This window comes from Lissotriton helveticus, chromosome 1_1 (assembly GCF_964261635.1).
Source record: "Lissotriton helveticus chromosome 1_1, aLisHel1.1, whole genome shotgun sequence".
Taxonomy (NCBI): Eukaryota; Metazoa; Chordata; class Amphibia; order Caudata; family Salamandridae; genus Lissotriton; species Lissotriton helveticus.
The window spans coordinates 1,286,584,070-1,286,606,596 of NC_136057.1; positions in this window are offsets into that span (position 1 = coordinate 1,286,584,070).

The window sequence follows — 22,527 nt, forward strand, 5'->3', positions numbered from 1 at the left end:
CCAGGTAAACAGAAGTTTGGTGTCATCGGCGTATGCCGTTATTTTAGCCCCCAACTGTTCGGCCAAGTAGATCAAAGGAGTCAGGTAGACATTAAAAAGCAGGGGGCTAAGAGTGGACCCCTGTGGGACACCAGTAGTGAGTTTTCTAGGCAGGGAAGCGTGAGGGGGCATCCAGACCTGTTGCGTCCTATTATCCAGAAATGACGATAGCCAGTCAAGTGCTAATCCAGAAATGCCAACGGCAGCCAATCCGGTGAGGAGCAGGTCGTGGAGTACCGTATCGAAGGCGGCAGAGAGGTCTAGTAAAATCAGAACCGCTCTGCCACCTCCATCTAGGCACTCCCGAATTGACTCAGACACCTCAACCAAAGCCGTTTCGGTGCTATAGGCGGCCCGGAATCCTGATTGGGCCGGGTGCAGAGCCTGGGATGACTCAATAAACTGATCCAACTGGCGGAAAGCAATTTTCTCGCAGACTTTAGCCAAAGCCGGCAACAGTGAAATAGGCCGGTAGCTGGATGGAACAGCAGGATCCAACCCAGCCTTTTTTAAAAGCAGGAGAAGTTTGGCTTGCTTCCAGCACGGCGGGACAGTAGCTGAAGAAAAAGAGAGGTTAACAATCTGGGTAACCTCGCTACATACTGTATCAGCAACCCCGCCAAGCACCCTGGCAGGGCAGGGATCCGTAGGGGACCCTGATTTCAAAGCCTCAAGTACTGTCCGGATGTCTGGCTCAGTGGAAGGGGAGAAAGCAACAAACTGCTCAGCTGGCTTAGGCACGGAGAGATGAGGTAGTGCTGGTGAGGACTTGAAACTGTCGTGGGCAGCTCGCAAGTCCTCTTGGACTTTAGCAATTTTATCTACAAAAAAAGAGGAGAGCTCTTCACACCAGTGAGCAGATGAAGGCAGCACCGGTTGTGCAGCACATGGCGAAAGAAAGCTATGAACAATGGAAAAAATGTCCTTGCTGTTGTTGTTTGCCTTTTCAATTCTCCCAGCATAGTAGCTGCTCTTGGCTGCTCTAATCGCCGCATAATAATACTTTTGTGCGGCTCGCAGATCACTTTTTGCCACAGGCAGGTAAGCTTGTCTCCACACCCGTTCGAGTTTCTTACATCCAAGTTTCATTTCCCGTAGGGTGTGGGAAAACCAAGGTTTAGAGGGGGAAGACCGCATCCTACGGATGCATCCCCGGTTAATAATAGAGGCAGCTGACCCCTGTTCCACCCACGTGTTAAAAACACTGACCGCCTCACCAATCTCCGAGGTCAGTATAGGACGGTCCCGGGATAAGGATTCAGTCAGGGACACTAGATTGATCCTCTGGGAGTGCTCGAGTGGGGGAGTACCTCCACCCCCCGCAGCACTTTCCAAGGACCAAGAGAACCTAATCAGCTCATGGTCCGACCATGTGATGCTCTCGGGGCAGGTCATCACAATATTAAAGTTAGAGCAGACCAGGTTTAAGAGGTGGCCACCCACATGGGTTGGAGCTTCGACCCATTGTTTGAGGTGGGCCATGGTTAAGGCTTCACCTAGGCGATTAGACTCACTAGAGTTCAACACATCAACATGAATGTTGACATCCTCTAAGAGAATTTTGAAGACATCAGCGGCATGCTTCACTAGGGACCTGGCGTTAATTAACCCCGCTCTAATGAGCATAGAGTCAATGCTTACTTGTTCCAAACAGCTAAGCGTGGGGTAAAAGTGAAAGTTACACGCCGAGCACACCCGAGATAAGCAATCAGCCACCCTCCAGGGGATATCTTCACATCTAGGAACATTAAGTGTGATGAGATCAGCACGTGAGTACCTTAATCTGGTGGGCTGTTGCATATAGTGTAGACAGGCAGGGGGTCTGGCACTAAGCACGACCGGTGCGCGTCCGCGTGAGCATTACTATTTGAAGCCTAAGCCCCTCCCCCGGCTAGACCGCAGCCTACGGTCAGTTGGGGAACCGGGGCTTCAGAAAAGATGGCGTCCGACCTTGCCCTCCACAGCAATCGGCACAGAGGAGCCGCGGTGGAATGGGGCAGAAGGAGTCAGAGCAATTTAATAAAGATGCAGTGGAAGTACAGGTAATTACACTATCACAATTAGGAGACACAGTTTTAAAAAGTTTAAAAGGTTTTAAAACACAGTACTGGGTTAAGAAGCAGAGGAGAATCCCTCACAATCTGCTCGCCACTAAAGCAATGCTCCAGGCGCAGCCACCGCCCTGAACTATAGTTATTTCAGAGGTCGCTACTCAAAATTATTTTTTTCATTTCCGTAATCTCCTTTTCCAAAGTCCCATAGCTCTTGTAGCTCTATTGCAATTGTGGTATTTCCCAAGTATTCTTGTGTCTATCCCTCATCTCAAGCTGCAGGATTCTAAATACCAAGATTCTCCCTTTTATTCCCTATCTCATCCACACAGACAACACGCATATTGAGGTGGGGACACCCCAGAAAAGGAGAATATCCCACTATTCATGTGATACCATTTTATGTTATATTGTTTGTATGTGCTATGCTCATCATTCTCTCCAATACATCTTTGGAGTCTTTGGCCAGAAGCCTCACATGTTGCCGTATATTTTTGGTTTTGGTGTGAGATATCTCTAATAATAGGCTCATGAAGAGAATCAGTCCTTACTTCCTGTTAGAACTGGAGGTCTCTAGTTGGCTGAAGTAGGAACCTTAGCCCAAATAGGGACCCTTGCTTCTGAATCAGGGAAAGGAAGGACACCTTCTCAGATAACCCCTGCTCAACCCCTCGGTAGCTTGGCACGAGCAGCCAGGCTTATCTCCAAGGCAAATGTGTAAAGTATTTGCAACCACGCTCCCAGTAACCCAGTGATAACACCACAAACGAACTCCATAGGAGTATCATAAAAACAATTATATGTTTATAAAAAAAGATATACGATGAGACCACACGATAAAAATCCAACATAGGCGTATTTGTCATATTTCACCTTGCTGGATATTAGGCCAGCAAGTCCTTGTAGGTTCTTACAGTATTAATGAGCAATATCGATGATCTAATGCAGTCGCAATGCTATGCACTTTGTAATGCAAGAATCCGTCACTTTGTAATGTAAAAATAATGCAGTTTGCAATGCAACAATCAGGCAGTTCGTAATGCAAAAATAATGCACTTTGTAATGCAAAAATAATGCAATTCATAATGCAACAATCAGGCAGTTCGAAAGCAAAGATAATGCAATTCGTAATGCAACAATCCGGCAGTTTGTAATGCAAAAATAATGCAATTCGTAATGCAACAATCAGCAGTTCGATCTCAGTGCTCTGGACGGTCTCAATGCCACTCTTACTGACTCGCGGCCAGCTACTGCCAAAATATGCCCCCCAACATGGGTATGGTGGAAAACAAAACGCAGCTCCACACTCAGCCCCGGTACTGCCACTCCTTGGCAAGTATGGGTCGCGATACGGACTTGAGCTGAGGCTCGCGCTGCAAAGATGGGAAAGGCCGAGAGCGTTTCTCTCGTAGCCCGCACCCCGCCACAGGCAGCAACACATGCACGCTCGCTGAACGTTACCTGGGGGGTAGTCTCACTCTCCTCTCCTAATGGCTTGGGCCTCCGTTTTGACTTTGTTGATCTTGAGCAGTGGAACTCGGACCCCCGATGGTGATGGCTCGAGGTCTCTCCTTGGCAAAAGCAGGCTCGGGCCGGTGGTGGTGAATTCTCACAGCTCCCCTGGGGATGCCGGTCCGGGCCGATGGCAATGACAATTGCATCACTTTTGATCACGCTTTCGATCGAAGCAGAGAACAAGAGTGCTCCGGGACACACAGTCATTGGGCAATTTCTCACGAAGGTCTCAGGCTGCAACAGGGCACACGCACACAGCATCGCTGAGACTCACTTGAGCTCAGGGTGCGCACGATCACGGGGCTATCCTCACTAAGGCCTCAAGATGCATGAAGCTCACACACACAGCGTCGCTAAGACTCACTTGGACTCCTGGTGCAGACAATCACAGGGCAATCCTCACGAAGGTCTCAGGCTGCACGAAGCACACGCACACAGTGTTGCTGAGACTCACTTGGACTCCGGGTGCTCACGATCATGGGACAGTTCTTACGACGGTCTCAGGCTGCACGAAGCACACGCACACAGCATCGCTGAGACTCACTTGGACTCCGGGTGCACACGATCATGGGGCAGTTCTTACGAAGGTCACAGGCTGCAAAAAAAGTGTCGCTGAGACACACTGGGAAACTTTTATGTTCCTGAGTTTCCACAACAGGGAGCTAGCTCTCCTCGGGCCCGTGGGGACATGTTACTCCAGGACACAGCACACAGCAAAGTCCTTTCAAGCAGGGGGACACAACACACAGCCAAGTCCCTTAGTCTCTCTTTGGTTAACTCAGCAAACTGCAGGCCAGCCCCAGAACACACAGCAAAGGTCAGTCCTTTCAGCTGTTTCCTCCTTGGCAGAGGTTCCTCTTGGCCACAAAGTAGTTTCAATCCTTTTTCAGTCTTGATCAGTCCAACGTCCAGGGGTTTCAGGTCTCATAGTTATACCCCTAAATGTCTTTGAAGTCTTTTTGTTCAGGGTGCAAACCAGTTCTGGGTGTCTCCCTGCCAGTGACACCTTCTTCCTTTGATAGTGGGGGGTCTGGATCCTCAATCTCTCAGCAGGAGATGGAGCGGATGTATGACGTTACAACGCAGGCTATTACAACGCCTGCCTTTACAACGCGGTTTTTACATCGCAGTCCATTACAACGCATAGCGCTTTGGGGTGCTGGATAGTGAATAGTTTAATTTACTATTCCAACTCCAGTCCCCGTGGACACTAGGGAAGGTTATTGGATAGTAAATGAACCTATTCCCTATCCTAGAGCGCCCCCCAGAGCAATGCGTTGTAATAGTTTGCGTTGTAATGACCGCGTTGTAATGGTACTGCGTTGTAAAAGTTTCGTTGTAACGGTTGTTCACCGATGGAGCCATTGTTTTATGGCAGCAGCCTTAGCCTCTTCACCTCCAGGGGCTACTCCTCCCCCGTACACTCCAGATGCAGGTCAGCCTGTTGCTGTCTCACCTCTCCCCTGGGCCAAGACATTTCCCAAATCCTATCACATTCAAATCCAGATAGTCAATCTATAACCAGGCAGAGAAACACAGAATTGTTAGAGCAAAAGAAAACAGCCAATTCTAAAAGCGAGGTTTCTAAACACACAATGCAAAAACCACCTTCACAAAAAGATGTGTTATTAAATCAGCGTCGCTAAGACTCACTTGGACTCCTGGTGCAGACAATCACAGGGCAATCCTCACGAAGGTCTCAGGCTGCACGAAGCACACGCACACAGTGTTGCTGAGACTCACTTGGACTCCGGGTGCTCACGATCATGGGACAGTTCTTACGACGGTCTCAGGCTGCACGAAGCACACGCACACAGCATCGCTGAGACTCACTTGGACTCCGGGTGCACACGATCATGGGGCAGTTCTTACGAAGGTCACAGGCTGCAAAAAAAGTGTCGCTGAGACACACTGGGAAACTTTTATGTTCCTGAGTTTCCACAACAGGGAGCTAGCTCTCCTCGGGCCCGTGGGGACATGTTACTCCAGGACACAGCACACAGCAAAGTCCTTTCAAGCAGGGGGACACAACACACAGCCAAGTCCCTTAGTCTCTCTTTGGTTAACTCAGCAAACTGCAGGCCAGCCCCAGAACACACAGCAAAGGTCAGTCCTTTCAGCTGTTTCCTCCTTGGCAGAGGTTCCTCTTGGCCACAAAGTAGTTTCAATCCTTTTTCAGTCTTGATCAGTCCAACGTCCAGGGGTTTCAGGTCTCATAGTTATACCCCTAAATGTCTTTGAAGTCTTTTTGTTCAGGGTGCAAACCAGTTCTGGGTGTCTCCCTGCCAGTGACACCTTCTTCCTTTGATAGTGGGGGGTCTGGATCCTCAATCTCTCAGCAGGAGATGGAGCGGATGTATGACGTTACAACGCAGGCTATTACAACGCCTGCCTTTACAACGCGGTTTTTACATCGCAGTCCATTACAACGCATAGCGCTTTGGGGTGCTGGATAGTGAATAGTTTAATTTACTATTCCAACTCCAGTCCCCGTGGACACTAGGGAAGGTTATTGGATAGTAAATGAACCTATTCCCTATCCTAGAGCGCCCCCCAGAGCAATGCGTTGTAATAGTTTGCGTTGTAATGACCGCGTTGTAATGGTACTGCGTTGTAAAAGTTTCGTTGTAACGGTTGTTCACCGATGGAGCCATTGTTTTATGGCAGCAGCCTTAGCCTCTTCACCTCCAGGGGCTACTCCTCCCCCGTACACTCCAGATGCAGGTCAGCCTGTTGCTGTCTCACCTCTCCCCTGGGCCAAGACATTTCCCAGATCCTATCACATTCAAATCCAGATAGTCAATCTATAACCAGGCAGAGAAACACAGAATTGTTAGAGCAAAAGAAAACAGCCAATTCTAAAAGCGAGGTTTCTAAACACACAATGCAAAAACCACCTTCACAAAAAGATGTGTTATTAAATCATGAGTGCAGGCACAGTAAACTTCACTCCCCATCCTAAGCCTATGGGAAGAAGGCTGGAAACATATTACACAGCCTTCCCCATTCTGTCATATGGGCAAGATGGCCTTGCAACAGTAAAAAACGAAATGGAGAGTATTTCACTGTTAGTACATGGTACACACCTCAGTACATGTCCTACCTTTCACGTGCACTGCATCCTGCCAAGGGGGTACCTTGGACCTACCATAGAGGTGTCTGATGTGCATAGAAAGGGAAGGTTAAGCCCTGGCAAGTGGGTGCACTTGTCAGGACAACATAGCATTTTAACAAACTGCGCGCAGGCACTGCAGTGGCAGGCCTGAGTTCTCTCTTTAGGGCTACTTGTGTGGGTGGCACATTTAGTGCTGCAGGCCCAATAGTAGCATTTATATTACCAGCCCTGGCACACATAGTGCACTTTACTAGGGACTTTACTAGTAAGGAAAATATACCAATCATGGACCACTAATTACCATTACACTTTACACAGGGAGCATGTCAGACCCCTTAAATCTCCAGTGGGCTCAGGTAGGAGAATCTGCGCTTTGAACCTTTCAGGGACTAAAGTAAACAAGAAGATTGTCGCAGTGAAACAGAGTTGGTGTTCCCTGCTTCACACCTGGATTTCCAAGATGGCCGCCGATGTCGTCGGCTCGCCAGGAGAGGCGGCGGTCTAATGTTCATGATGAAACATTCAGGTGAAGCGCTCGCGCTAATGGCAATGCGCACTTCACCAAGATTTCCAGTCAGAGAAGACGTTATTCCTAGAGTTCCGGTGAAGAGTTCTGAGAGATTACAGATAAGACTTGTTAATAATTCTAGCACGTTACAGTAAAGAGAACTATAGTAGAGTGACCAGAAAAACCGAATGTGATAAACTGACAAAGATTATTTTCGAGAGCGTATATAAGTATATTTTGGAAATAACCGAATTACCAACTGAGAACTACCTCAAGAGAAATTGCAAGTTCTTTTCTGAACCCTTATCCCTCCTTCCTTTCCCTCTCTCCTTGACCCGGAAGTCTTACCGAGCAGGAAGTTTTTCCAGATTCCAGAAGACTCGCCTAGAGTATTGTGACCTAGAAGAAAGAAAGATTAACAATTACCTGAGACCACTTGTTGTACAACCTTGAGAGGTCTTAACGTTACGAAAAGCACAGACACTGTATTGGAAATTGGTGAAGAGTACACAGTGATTAGAATACTTACCTCGAATCAGGAAAAAGACTTTTACCTGTGAAAAAAGATGAACAAATATCATAATTAGAAGAGGAAGGAGGTTTAGAAGACTAGAGTAAATTCTGAAGGGTAAGAAGGAAAGATACATGTAATTAGTATCGAACAAGGGAACAAGCTAGAAAGAATACTAATCAGGAATTGTATTTGCAGATAAGAAGATAGACACACAAGTGTAGACCAGAAGAAAGATAGAATCAGAAAGAAGAGGAGCTAAATCTCTGGACAAGGAGGGTAGGTAGTCAAGGAAAAGGGACAGTTAGTGACACAAAGAGTTGGGAGGTTAATACGTATTTTCTTAATGTATTGTGTGCATTAGATGATCAACCAAGACCAAGCAAAGACAAGACAAGAGAAAGCTGAAGAACAGATCCAGAGCAGTCTCTTCTCATTTATTATTTTATCCAAATCCCCTTTCCCCTCTAGGGGTGCATAGATTCAGAATTCAGAACTGATCTGTGTAGCCTTGGGGTGGAGTTGGGAACTAGCATCATCTGCTCCTGTGCAAGTCGTGGTAAGAGTTCACTTGTATGTCATTGGCAGAGCACTTGCACTTTGACACTGATCAGCAGTGGCAAAGTGCCCTAAGCATCTAAGCCAGTCAAACGCAATCCATCACAGCATCAAAAACAGAGGAGGTAGAGGCAAAAAGTCTGGGGGAATCATGCCAAGAAATGCCCTGTCTAACACTTCTCATGCTCTGAAGGGTCAGGAAAACATTCTTCGTGCCTTCTCTCATTTACAATTGCAGGGTCATATCAGTGTGATGGTCCCCCATTGCTGCTTAACGTTGAAAAGCCTGTTCCCTGCCTCTCAGGTGTCCTCCCCACACCCCTTCCCCAGCTGATCCCAGTATCTTTCTCCTGCCTCTCAAACGCATATCAGGATAAAAAACATCCTTGTGATCCTAGTAGTTCACCTATGATGATTACCTGGTACCTCCCACTTCCAGAGGTAGGGGAGTCATGTCAATGCAGATTTTGTCCAAAAACAAGATTATTTTGTTTTGGCTAACAAATGCACAATAATGTCAGAACACTGTGTTGTGACCTCTTCCTTGCAGCCGTGACCCCAGTCACAGCAACCTTCACTGGGCCCCTCCCCTTCCAGTGTTCACTGGCAATGCCACTTCCTTCTCTAGTAAGAGAGCTATCAGTCCCTTTTAAAGGGGGCTGTCCGCCCTTTCATGAGAAAGGGTGCAACCAAGTACCTCTATTTCTCGAGACCATATATTTAATCTCCCCTCTAATTCAATGGGTTGTCTCAGGTACTGTAGCTGCAAAGACTTGAGGTAGAGAGAGAGAGGCAAAGTTACAAGGTCTTCTGATAATAAATCAAGTGAACAAAGAAAGACTAACAGCAAAGGTGCCCACATCTGGTCAAGTATGTACTTGTCCATTGCTATTTCCGGAAAATAATTCTCAGACTTTGGATGGGGGGCAGAGAGGCATTTTGCTTGTGTGTGTACTCTTGTGCTACCTTTTCCTTTGGAAGGTTAGCATTATAGAAAGGGGCCAGTAGGGGCTAGAGAGAATAGTAGCAATAATACCGTGTAAGTAATTAGTACACCAGTTCCATCAGTGTTGCTCAAAGGTCTACAAGTAGGAGAAAAGGGAGGAGTGCATATTCTGCCTTGCAAAGATTAAAGTGCATAACACATTTGAGGGCAAGGTAACAAGAAGTATGTGAACTGTTAGTGTAAAAATTGGGGGAAAAGATTGGATTCGTCACTCCTAATCCCACCCACTTCATCCACTTCTTCCTTGTGCCTCCTGACACAAGAGGAGGCACTTCGTGCAGCAGATTCAAAATACGATTTTTAAAAGCACATTCCAGATCTGACAAGAGGGAGTGATGGGAGATGATAGTAGAACCATCGCTATGCAACAATGAGACAGGCATTACAAAAAGGTAAGGTTTCATGGTGAACATTATACAAGTCAAAAACACGAATAATGATTACACAACTATAAAAGACACCTCTCAACCTTTTGCAAGAACTTGGTCGGTGAGACTCTCAATTTCAGTCAAAGACACCTCATTTTTTATTTAGCCAAATGTACTAGTATTTTTTTAGTCATTTATTTGAATCTGTTGGCCTGATTTTCAACCTGCACTTGTAGTACATGTTGCAGCATTACAAAACGCAATATAACACAGACTATAAAATATAAGTTTTGCCAACTGCTTAGTCTCCACAGATGTACGTAGAGATTTTAGAAGCAATAGTAGGAGGGACACAGGGAGTTGATGGGAAAAGGGGAAGAAATACTACTAAAGAGATGGGATTAGAGAGGAGTAGAATGGGTTTCGGGAGGATCAGCAAGGGATTTTGAGAGGGACGTCACCCACACACACAAGATTAAGCCAATTGCTATACTCTGGGGGTGGAAACATGTTACGCTGAATCCCAACAATAGAAGACTTATTACAAAGTGTAAATCTATTCATAAGGTGACCTACCTTTATGAATCAGTCCATGTGTGTTTAGAGTTCACTGCCCAACATTAAGTCAAGTGCAGAGCAAGTTTAAGAAACTAACAGCTAGATTCATCATTGAAAATTGCGCTCGCAAAGGGCCAGATTCTGAGAATCTGGCCCTTTGCGAGCGCACTTTTTGCATTTGGGATTCATCATCCCAAATGCAAAAATCGCTAATACAGAATTCGCATTTTAGCGAGGAATAGCATTTAAGGAATCTCTATTTGAGATTCCTTAAATGCAATTCATGAAACTCTTACAAATTGCGAATTCGCAATTTCCGGACGCTATTTACCATGAAGTCTGAGTTCGTGGTAAATAGCGAAAACTTAGAAAAATGCACTTTAGTGCATTTTTCTAAGTGGTATGTTACACACACACATGTCCTTTGGACATGTGTGTGCGCAACATCAGGCTACATTTCCATTTCAGGGGGTGCTACAGGGTGTCCTTTGGACACCCCTGGCACCCTTGAAATCGCATCCTTATTTGCGATTAGCAAATTGCTAATCGCAAATAAGGAAGCTGTAGGAATCGCAATGAAAATTGCGATTGTTACATGAATCCCGTTTTGAGGGTCTGTAATAGCGATTCTTTAATAATCGCTATTATAGACTCGCAAAAGGGGACTTTGATGAATCTAGGGGATAGGAACAGAAATTAATTTTAAACAGGGGCTCTGTCGAACTAAATGTTGCTCCCAGTGGTGAAAGTGCCTTTTGGCATGCCAAAGGGATAACTATGTCAGCTGAACTACTTAGGTTACTTGAACAAAGAGATTATCAACAGGGCACCCATTCGAATCTTGGCAAGGCCTTTTATCCTCATAAAGGTTGGTAAAATGAGTACCTTAATCTGGGTAGTAGTAACAATCCTTTATTTACATTACTTGTACAGCATAAAAACAAAGCTGTGTATGTGGCCACAGCAATGGGGTGAATAAGGGAGACTGATGGGTGAGTGGGTGTCGCCCATCAAAGACAGATGGGTTGGGAGGTACGTATAAAACCAAGAAAAACCTATGGAAGTAGAAGCAACACTGTTGGTGATAGCAAGGATGATAACTGTGGCAGTAACAGGAGAGTGGTGTAACATAAAATTATGGGGAAACCTGCAGAATGTGAAGCAGGGCCCTGAGTTCCCCATATCTCACAAATATTAATTGGCCTTGGGTAGGATGGGGTCGCTCTAAAGGATTTAGGGGGCCCTGAAGAATTGAGGCTACTCTGCACCGCAGGTGCTAGAAGGGCCCGTGTATCCTGTGCCTGCAATAGAAGTGGAAAATAGGATGGTAGCGCAAATTACAACTCCAGCGAATGACCTACTGCTGGCATCTGTGGTATATGCAGATGAGGGATGTGTGAAGGGGACCTCCTTTCAAATCAAGGGTGAGAGGAATACCGTGTGACACAAAGAAATACATGCATAGCCTCAACAATGTCACAATAATAATTCACCACCCTCTGTCCTAAGTCATCTAAAGATGTTCAACACATTTGAAACATTTAGACAATAAAACCTTCTCCTAGTGAATAGATCCAGTGAAAAAGAACAAATGAGATAGATACTTGTTGCACTCCTATATACACATTATACCAGATTCAACAGTAGTAAGGAAACTACTCCAGTGGAAATAAACAATTACATCATCAGCTTAACTGTGTGCTCTGCAAAGCAGGCGGGGAGAGGATGTGTTCTGGGGGGGGGGAAACAGGAGCGAGTGATAGGGACGAAATCCATCTCGTTCAAAATGGAGATTTAAACAGACATATGGCCTAACTAAAAGAAAACATTAATAGCTTCACTTCTATGCATCATAGGAAATTTCTTTCAATTGCAATTATATTAATTCAGTCTATATATGTAGGCTCATATGTAAAATTACATATTATATGTCACTATTCGTGCACAAATAATACCCTTGAAAAACAGTTCCATAGTGTGTAAGATGCTGTTTAGGGATGACAGTGTGGTGTCTGTGAGACTTTGGAGCATGGTGCTACCACCACTCAGATGAGAGAGTACAGGAGTTTCAACAGCAGTTCTAAAGTTCTTTTCAGAGAGAAATGCTTTCACTTTCTTTAGAGGAAAGAGCTGGTGCCATGCTGTCTTTTTTTTTCTTCAGAATGTGTATAATGGGTATAATGGACACTGACCACTACATTCACCTTCTCCATGATGTTCTTCCAAAGTCGGTTACAAATCTTGGGGGTATGGGTGTAGTTTCGGCATGTGAATGCCAAAGAAGTCGACCTGCTAATTCACCACCTCCTCAGCCGTAGCCGTCAGTTCACAGTCTGACCACCTACTTAGATGTCATGGTGATAACATTTAGGGGATTGCTGTCAATGAATAATTGAAGGGGACGGTTATTAGTGCTGGGTTCTGCCTGGTGGTCTCTGTCTAATGCCCTATATACAAAATGGCCACCTATTTGGCTGTGATGAGCTTGTGGGTCACAATTAGGCAGCCGGGGTGTCCCTGAGAGCGAAAGTAAGAGTTCCTGGGTTGCAGATGTCGCTACAGATATCCAACCCACTTACTTCATTATGCTTGATGGGGGTTGGAAATGTGACTACTGGTATTTCATGTATTTGCTGTGTTTGTGCAGGTAGTGAATCCATTGTGCTGATTGTGCATATATTCCATAAATACCAACACACCTAAAATTAGTACATATCCTAATTTCACATAAGGAAATTCCGAAACCACTGGGCAGTTGCTTTACTCTTATTCACATTGCTTCTATGCAGATTTAGTCCACACTATCGGCATTTACTGATTTAGAAGCTGATGCTGTTTTTATGCTTAGTGAATAAGGCGTGCAAAAAGAACAGTTGATGGACAAAATTCTGATCATTTTTTTCTCCCCAGGCTATTCCAGTTTAAACCTTAAACCTACCCCCCAGGGGAACAGTCCAGCTCAACTGCAAGATCAGGTCCTCCCTGGACTGGAAACAAGCATCCTGGGACCAGTTTTGTGGCATCACCCCATATCAGCCAGGATAGCTTGACTCCAGTGGCATGGAGAGCACAGGACCCACGTCTGGGCATACCCGTCCCACTCGGGTGATAAATGCAAAAAGAACAGCAAGCTTGACATTTTGATGCAATCCTAGGTCTACCAGTCTACCAGTAATGGTAAATCTGGGAATGCCCAAAAATCCATGGGAGGATGCGTGGGAACACCCTTCTCCACCCAATGAACTCATCCCCGAGGCAGAGCAACGCAATGCAGCAATTTGCGCTGAGTTGAGTTACTCTAGATTCATCAATCCACGCAAAGTCATGCAAGGTGGCCTTGCAAGGCTTGATATATCTAACTAAAGAGTTGCGTCGCTCTTGCACCTCATCGCATGGTGCAAGGGCAACAAAACTCTTTAATAAATATGCTGCTAGATGTTTTTGATTCAACAGAAATGTCCATTTCTTTACTTTTGTCAAACCTGGAATTTCCAATTTCTTTCAATTCAATTTATAACGTAAGCAATTTTGACACATACACTTTAAACCATACCCTGGAGAACTGGTAAAGGCATGCATGGACTTCTGCCATGAGCTTTTCAAATGGTATGGCAATCATAAGACATACGTGTCGGGTGACTTTTCCAGGAGATTGTCATGAAATGCAAAACGTTCCTGACACTATACTTAATGCTATATAGGAGAGAGACATGGTGCAGACACCTAGAATCAGCCATCATGCTCCTGACTCTTCACAGCTGAAATAAAAAATGTACAGAGCCCAAAGATCTGGAACCAATCCTGGAGTCCTTGAAATCATTATCTATGGACACTACACTACATTGCACTGACGCTGAGGAAGTTGACCTAAAAACAAGCAAAATGACAACACTGTGAAAGAAGCCTACTGAAGGTGAAAGATTTTCAGCTGTAACTAGAAAATGGGCTGAGGGAGAAAATATGGAAGGACTCCTCCTCAAGGATATAGATAAATCCAGATTACCAATGAAATTATGAAACAGTAATGCCTTCCTACTTCTCCTCTGATGCGTCCACCTAGCTAAGGGGCTCATTACGATGGTGGGCGGACAAGAGTCCACCCGCTATTGTTGCGGTGGTTGGGACAGGCCACCAGTCATGCGGCAGTCCCTCCACTGCAATTACGATGCACCCACCAGTATGGCGGGCGCATCCCAGCTATTTAACATTGTGGACGGTGCTGCTGGCTGCAGCACCGTTCGCAATGTTAAAATTAAGTATGGGCAAATTTTGCGGATTTGCAGTCCGCGAAATCTAGCGAAATCGCAAAAAAATCTGCGTGTTCATGGAAAAATTCGCGAACTCGTGGATTTGCACAAATTGGGTACATGTATAGTGCTTTTGCTACACTACAGCTGCATAAAGGGCCAGAAGAGTTGTCTCCAGTCACCACGTGTGTCTGTACCTCTGCCACTGCGCCGATAGGCGCCGAGGTCCCTCGAGTGAGCTGTCCATCATAGTGAGGAAAGGGCGGGAAGATGTTGCATACCCTAGTGTGTGTGGTGCGGGGCCAAACGGGCAGGGCTTCTATGCGAGTTCACATGCCTCTTGTTTACAAAGGGTCAGAGACCGATCAGAGCAGCAGATGAGAAGGAAGCAGCCTCCTGGTCACAGGAAGAACACGGGGATTGAGCTCGAGAAACTCGTGGATGCAAAGACCTCCATCAAGGATTACATCTAATTGTAGACAGTAGATCTGGGGAGAAAGCACACCTGCATAGCCTCGACCGTGCTCACTATTTTTTGGGCTGATTATAATGCGTTACTGAATTTGAGCTTCAACTCGGGCACCTGCTTTACTTATATCTGTAAGTGCTTCCTGTTGAGGTTTCATTTTTGTGACAGGAGCATCGTGCCAGAATAAATCCTGCCTGCATAGTGCATATTTATCCACGAAGATGCCACCGTGTTGTGCCACACCTCTACTCAACTGGAGTACTTTCTACTGGCTAATCAGTAAGTGCTACCTCGTTGGGTAAATGTATAGTGCTTTTGCTACACTACAGCTGCGTAAAGGGGCCAGAAGAGTTGTCTCCAGTGACCACGTGTGTCTGTAATTTTGCCACCGCGCCAATAGGCGCCGAGGTCCCTCGAGTGAGCTGTCCATCATAGTGAGGAAAGGGCGCGAAGACGTTGCATACCCTAGTGTGTGTGGTGCGGGGGCAAGCGGGCGGGGCTTCTATGCGAGTTCACATGCCTCTTGTTTATAAAGGGTCAGAGGCCGATCAGATCAGCAGACAAGGAGAAGGCAGCCTCCTGGTCACAGGAAGAACACGGGAATTGCGCTCGAGAAACTCGTGGATGCAAAGACCTCCATCAAGGATTACAGCTAATTGTAGACGGTAGATATAGGGAGGAAGCACACCTGCATAGCCTCGACCGTGCTAACTAGTTTTTTGAGCTGATTATAATGTGTTACTGAATTTGAGCTTCAACTCCGGCACCTGCTTTATTTATATCTGTAAGTGCTTCCTGTTGATGTTTAATTTTTGTGACAGGAGCATCGTGCCGGAATAAATCCTGCCTGCATAGTGCATATTTATCCACGAAGATGCCACCTTGTTGTGCCATACCTCTACTCAACTGGAGTATTTTCTACTGGCTAATCAGTAAGTGCTACCTCGTTGGGTAAATAAATGTATGTGAAAAAAGAAATTTCGCCCGCAAGTGGATTTACGGATTTTTCTGCAATTCCGAGAGATTTGCGGATCGTGAAATTGCCGAAAATCCGCAAATTTCGCGGGCGGAACGGATTTTCGGGCCATGCTTATTTAAAATTTCATGCTGTGCATTTCCCAGCACTACGTTGCAGGTGTGTTTCACCACCATGGAAAGGCTGGCTGACGCCAGCAATGTAATCTTGCGGATGGTGCCTGCTAGGCACCACCACCACTTCCCAGGTCCTGTCCGCTTTGCCAGGCAATCCTAACAATTGCCTGTGGCGGAAGCATGGCAGACGGTCTTTGCGCCTGTCACACTTGCAGAACGATTCCCCCCGCCATCGTAATGTGGCGGAGGAAATTGGCAATCAGATGGCGGAGGTCCCGCCACCGCACGGCTGGCGGTGGCGCGCCTTCTGCCATCCTAATGACCCACTAAGTTCTTTCTTCTCCTCCCACCTGCCAATTCTTCATCGTGGCATCACATACATTGGACCATGCTGCAAAGGCACATGAAATTTCACCTACTCACCTTCCAGGGTAATGGAAACCTGTTATTCCATATCTTGAATTCTGTCTGTTGTATCAAGATGACAATGTGGAACACGGGGACTTCCAGCAACCACACCTTTTTTTTTAATGGTTGTAGACGTTTTCTATCCTACTTGATCATTGTCCACACTCTGCATCCCTTTTGCCCATTCTCAGATGTATGCCACCTCATGATGTATGTCACATGGCCCTAGTGAAGTCATTGTCTATAACTCGTGGATTATGGTTCAGAACATAAAGAGTCGATGAAGGTGTGTGGGGTGGGAGGCTCTCTGGAGCTAGTCTCACAAGTTTAAAGCTTACTGATTGTTTGGTGTTGATCAGCTTGGTTTTACTTTTTGTTAATTATATGTTACAGAAACAGAGCTCTTTGTACTGTGCTAATTAGGCAATACCCTAAAATGAACACATCTTAATTACCCTAAACAAATGCCCCATTCCAACTATTATTGTCACACTCTTTCTTCTCTCAGCCCCTTCGTTTTATTTTGCTCTCACTTTCTGTTGTAGAAGCTTTCTACTTCTCCGTGAGTGAGAGTGGAGTTCTTTCAATTGTGTCACACCTGTTACAAACGAGGTCATCACTGCCTTCCTAAGTGGTGAAGGCACATCAAAAGCCCTGTACAATAATGTATCTCGATGTCAATGGTATCTATAGCAAACAAAAACAACGTTGCTTAGTGCCAAACCACCTGACATTGCATTGGTTAAAGAGACCCACCACTCAGTGACATAATCAGAGAAATTGAGAAGAGACCAGGTGGGGAAAACAGACCACAGCAGTTTGACATCACAACATATCAGTCCAGTCCATGAACCTCAGTCTTCATCCATATCTAAAAAATGTGGGGTGCCAATTCTGTTCCATAAATCTCCACAATATACTGTTGTCTAGACATGAGTGTATCCAAAAGGGAGACATGTGTTCATAAAGACATGTGTCCTAGGTATTATACTTGCACTAGGATATGTATATGTGCCTAGTACTTCAAAAGCCTCCTTGGTAGTGGACATTTCTAGAATAGTCCTCGAAGAATATAATTAGTGGTGACTGGAATGTAACCTGTGACCAGACACTAGATAGGAGTAGATACAATTTCCAGGAACAGAGCAATATTGCATGATATAATGAGTGAACAAGGGTTAGGAATCTCTGGCAACTGCTACACCCGTGGGAGAGAGAATTCACCTTTTTCTCCTGTGTCCGTGACACATGTTCCTGGATAGAAAATTCCCTTTCCTCTAACTCAATCCTCCAGTGTTTCTTTGACTGTTTGATTATGGACGGTGGAATCTACTATCACTCACCAATTCTTATAAACCCTTAATATGGAAATTGATGCCCCAGGGTCCAAAACGTGGAGGATGACTATCCATAGGAGTAGAGTTCCTTAGCCAAGGCCTCCTTGAGAGCACACTGTGTGACTATTTGGATTTTAAGAATGAGTCTGCTTGTTCCTCACACACCTGAGAGGCTGGCAAGGCAGCCTTCTGGGACAGTATGATGAGAAACTTTACTGTGTACAAAGTTAGACTTGAGAATGAACAATATACTCTTCTTATATTAGGCATTTGATAATCAGTTACAACACGTGCCCAACCCTAGAACTACGGCAAAACTTTAGTCCTAATGTTCAATTTACTAGCAGGGCAGACTATTCTTTGTCTCGGCTGCAGTGGGCGCACTGCAAAGCAGGTAGAGAAGTCCAGCAGAATGCTTCTGTCTCAACTCAAAGGGAATTGCTGGCTGCCATTCAGTGGAAGAACGAGGACAGCAATGCCATAATCACGCATCCATGGGTGATAATTAAAACCTTTGCCAAGTTCTTCCAACAGCTCTATACTTCTAACAACCCTGAAAGCTACAATGGCCTCAATATACTTTATATCTAGCCTTCTATTGCTCATTCTCTCTGAAGAAGGTGGAGCCTTACTAGAGAAGGTAATATTGGTTGAAGAAATTGAGATGGTGATGTGGGACTTGCCATACATTAAGGTGCTGGGTAAAGATGGGCTTCCAGGCAAATTCTATAGAATCAACAAATCACTTACTGCTCCTTTACTGTATCAAGTGTTTAGGGGAACTAAGGCAACAAACAAAATTAGTCAATATTTCAATAGGGCAATAATCATTTTGCTCACTAAACAAAGCAAGGTCCTCCTCTAGTGCTCATGCTACAAGCCTATATCCATAATAAACACAGCCAAAAACATATTGGCCAAGATTTTTGCAAACCATCTCAAAAGATAATCCCTTGTCTAATCCATGACACGGCAGAACACCCAGATACCTTCTGAGAATGTTATCAGATGCACACTGGCAGGTTAAAGATTGAGTCCAATGGAGATACCTGTTTCAGATACTGGAGGCGATCAGCATTGGTCCTGATTTTAGGTTAAGGTCAAATGTCTTTCTGAAAACCCTACAGCACATATACATTGAGGAGTATTTCTTTCTGGTGCATTTGTGGTTCATAGCAGAACAAGGCATGCCTGTCCGTTTTAATAAATTCCTCCTTGACCGTGTCAGGATATCTGGATTAACTTGTACAAATGTTAAACTGACCAACAGGAGTTGAAGTATATGGTGGTAGACAATCTGTAGCCAATTATGACTAATGCCAGTAACGTTTTTGCCCATGGGTCTGCTTTATATCTGTCTCTATGAGGACGACTTAAATCATCAAGATGGTTGCAGCCTCCAGGTTTCGCTACACCTGGAAATGAGAGAGTGTAAATGCTCCAAATCTTTGTGAATATGGAGAACTCCTTCTCTCTCACTTTCGTGCAACACAGTGCAGCAACTTTGCTAGCTGCCCTACAATGCATGAAAGTTTAGTAAATGGACCCCCTGTGTGGTATTTTGACCATTAGCACTACACTAGAGCCCAGATTTACAAAGGCGTTGCGTCAGGTTTGCATATTTCTTTTATCACAGAGCCAACACAAAGTCTACTGATGGAATTAATTTTCAATCCAACACAAATTGTGATTTGTGCTGGAATGTAAACTGTAAGTAACACCATTCAGTGCAATGTGCTCCCTTTGGTTACTTTGTGTTAAGGTGGCATTCCATGAGTGGTGAATGGGCGCTCCCATGCATCTACTTATGGAGTCTGATGCAAATCCCTGTCTACAAAGAATTTCAGACATGGATCTATAGTTACTAAGCCTTTTCATTGCCATCGTGTTGCGCTAGGTGACGCAGGGCCAAGGAGGGCTTATCTGGGATTTCCAAAGCCATGCAAGGCTTAATTTGCATGACCTTGCTTGGCATTCTAAAGAAATGTAACGCAACGCAGTGGCTTTCGCTGTGTTGCGTCACACTTCTTAGTAGTAGCCATTTGATGGGTAGAGCATGTTCATTCTTGTGCATCCACCAATGTATTTCACCTGATTCCAGATTTACTAAGGTTTGTAAAGCTGCAATTGAGTGAAATCGGTATGCCTATCATAAAGAGGATAAATGTGTTTATTTTGCCTCTTTACCTCCTCTTTCTATGTGTGATGGATTCTGAATCACAAGTAGGACTAGGATAAGTGCACAAGTCCAGGGAGAGAGCAGAACTGCGCCATTTCTTAGTAAATTTGGCACAGTTCCCCTTTTTTCCGGTAACACAATACAGCGCAGCAACTTTACTAACTGCGCTGCGTGAACTCTTTGTAAATCTGACCCTAATCTCACCTGGTGTATGCACGTTCGTTTGACATTTGAGAAATTAGGTCTCATACACTTTAGAAATACCCCTGACATAACATTTTCTACTGTGCAAGTTCATGAAAATATGTATTAGGACTCACTGGATTAAAAAAAACAGAACATTTTACTGCTCACAGTCATATTCCTCAGTTCCAGACCTATGTCAAATATGTCGAGCCACAGTCTGCGAAAATATTGGGGCAAACAAGCTATAGCGATAATTATCGCTAAGCTTGGTTAGCGGGCATTTAATTATCGCCGCGCTCCGATGATTTTTATCGCTTAGGAGCCTTGATATTATCAAGGTTTATCTCCTAAGCAATAAAAATCGGCCGAATGCATGAATATCGCTGAAAAGTCCGCGATATTCATGCATTAGCGAGCAAATGCTCTTAGCCATGTTATCCACCTACCATTGGAGAACATGGCTAAGAACTGCTCTGGGCAGGCGTTAGCTTTTGGAGATAATCGCGCTAAGCGCGATTATTTCCAAAAGTTGGTAATAGGGGATAGCGATGTTAGCGTCTGGTTCCAGTCGCTTACATCTTGGCACGCCCACTCTGCATGTCATTAGCGATAATCATCGCTGACATGCAGAGTGGGCCCCTAAATGCCCGCTATCGCCTATTAGCTGTCGCTAACTGGTGTTAGCGACAGCTAGCTATCGCTGCTTTAGCGGGAATTTTTCCCGCTAAAGCGGCGATATTGCCCTTGGTAATATACCCCATTGTTCCCAAAGCTAAGAGTGGGCATTTTATCTATAGCAGGTTTACTGATCTAGTAATTGGATGCTAGCAACCTTGTGCTATCATTGTGATAAGTCACCCGAAACAGGAGTACAGTTCTTAATGTTTTGTCCCTTACATCATGAGCCCAGGATGTGGTAGATTGGTTAGGTTTTTCTGAATATGGGTAAACAAAGGTACATGTCTGTTCTGCCATAGTCAAATGAGAGGCCCTGTTTATGAGAAACTAACGCAGCACTGTGCCATTAGTCTCAAAACACAGGGATGCAACATATTTACAATATGTCGCGTCTCTGTGCTCCTGCCTGCGCTGGCACACAAACTGCTGCTATGCGCCAGTGCAGGCACCCTTGCACCATGGTGCGAGGTTGCCTGTGTCGTGGGGAGACTGTTTTTGTGCAGGAAGGGGCATTTTTCTGCACAAAAACAATACATTGAGGTGATTTCCTCTTCAAATGTGTGCTCTAGAATGCAGCACTTGTTGAAAGAGGAATAAAAAGAGGAGCGCCCCAGGGGTGGCGTAGCATTCTGATGCATTTCCAGGTTATCGATTGCTTGTAAATCTGGAAATACATCGGTGGATATGCGTGTTGCGCGGAAACACCCACAGCAACAACCATGTCACCCCCCTAGCATGCAAAGTGTTGCGTGAAAAGGTGTGTTATTTACAAGCACATGTAAAGCCATGCAGGGTGGCTTTTTTAGTGTGCTTGTAAATATCACGCAGCAGGTTGCGCTGCCGGTGCGCCATGCATCGTGATGCACTGGTGGCGCAAGGGGCTTGTGAATAAGCCTCTTAGTGTTTGCCATGCCGAATTATTTACTCTCTGCCTGACTAATTAGGCTGGGAAATTTAGCCATTTCATTTGGAAAATCTTCTGTATTTTGACTCTCAAAGTACTTACATTTGTAAAAACTCCCTTAGTACCCTTTCCTAATATGCTGCTACAGGTAAAACAATGTATGATAATGAATTCATAATTTACTGTGTACGTATACAGAATTTGATAATAGAATGGCTAACAGTATGACACGTTTTTATTTCATAGACAATACTGTATCTCAGATTGATTTTATTGATGTTTCTTAAGTCTGGTTGTTTGATTTATTTGCTGTGATGTTTGATAGGTAAATTACCTTAAATAGCCTTGATGAAGATGATGATAATAATGAAATGCGGCTCATGCATTGGGAAAGAGCTCCCTGCACATTAGGATAATTTTTAGGTCAGGAATTCAAGATCTCTTGTAGGATGTATGTCATCATAACGCATGCTTTTACTACGCATGCCTTTACAACGCAGGTTTTACAACACATGTCGTTACAACGACTTGCATTGGGGGGGTGATGGATAGTGGAATAGTTTAATTTACTATTCCAACTCCAGTCCCCGTGGATAGTAGGCAAGGTTTTGGATAGTAAATTAAACTATTCCCTATCCTGCAGCGCCCCCCAGCGCAATTCGTTGCAATGACTTTCGTTGTAAAACCTGCGTTGTAAAGGTACTGCGTAGTGAAATTGCGTCGTAAAGGATGTTTCCCTCTCTTGTATATACTTTAGTATATACTTATATACTGTTGTATATTCTTATATGTGTATAT